The sequence below is a fragment of the Meles meles genome, chromosome 4, assembly GCF_922984935.1.
Source record: "Meles meles chromosome 4, mMelMel3.1 paternal haplotype, whole genome shotgun sequence".
NCBI classification, from domain to species: domain Eukaryota; kingdom Metazoa; phylum Chordata; class Mammalia; order Carnivora; family Mustelidae; genus Meles; species Meles meles.
The window spans coordinates 67,584,255-67,585,157 of record NC_060069.1 but is presented as its reverse complement, the minus strand read 5'-3'; the positions used below and the strand labels follow the sequence as shown (position 1 = coordinate 67,585,157).

The window sequence follows — 903 nt, the reverse complement described above, 5'->3', positions numbered from 1 at the left end:
CACCTCACTCTCTCAGTTCTCTTCCCTAGAGGCAGCCATTATTATCAGTGTGTTATCTGTCTTTCCAGATAAATCTTTGCTTAAAAGCATGTGTACACGTGTGTGTATAGAATATTCACATCTATACTATAGACATATGGCATATGTATTTATGCACAGACCTGCTTTAAGAAAAATCTGCCTATATACGGATTAAGGTATAACTATACAGGTATAAATGTATAAATATATATCCTCCTCTGATTTTCTTTTTTGTCTTATTTTGTTTTTATCAAATAATGGTATAATGCACACAGGTTTCTACTGTATTTTTATAGTCAGATGTTTATTTAAGAGTAAAAATATGGAACACGTTGCGATTTTGCATGTCATCCTTGCGCAGGGGCCATGCTAATCTTCTCTGTATCGTTCCAATTTTAGCATATGTGCTGCCGAAGTGAGCAGGACATGTTCCTACTTTTTTTTTTTTTTTTAGGTTTATTTATTTTTTCAGAGAGAGAGAGAGAGGGAGGACCAGCAGAGGGAGAGAGAGAATCTTGAGCTGGAGCCCAATGGGGGCTCGATCTCACAACCCTGAGATTATAACTGAATAAAAACCAAGAGTCTGACCCTTAACTGATGGAATCTCCCAGGCACCCTTACATGTTTCTGCTTTTTAAAGAAAATTAACTTAGCAATAAATCTTGGGACTTGTTGCATCTAGGACATGCAGATCCACCTCATTCCTTGTAACTTATCTTGTTGCATTTATTTTAAATACATTGTCCTCGCTTCTTCCACTTCTCTGACCAACATCCTTTCACACAGAAATCCTCATGAGGCACATCCGGGAAATATAACTTTAAAGAGACTCATCTTGCTGTCCTTTCCTCATAGGAATATTTGAGTGAAGGGTTTAATCAA

The 903-nt window shown here is 37.0% G+C and overlaps 1 non-coding gene across 1 annotated transcript; it reads right to left on the bottom strand.

Annotated features, from left to right (window-relative positions):
- Positions 1-337: 337 nt before the first annotated feature.
- On the bottom strand, positions 338-444 carry LOC123941046. Its single transcript, XR_006818146.1, has one exon. It is a non-coding gene; the product is annotated as a U6 spliceosomal RNA (small nuclear RNA).
- Between the last annotated feature and the right edge of the window lie 459 nt (positions 445-903).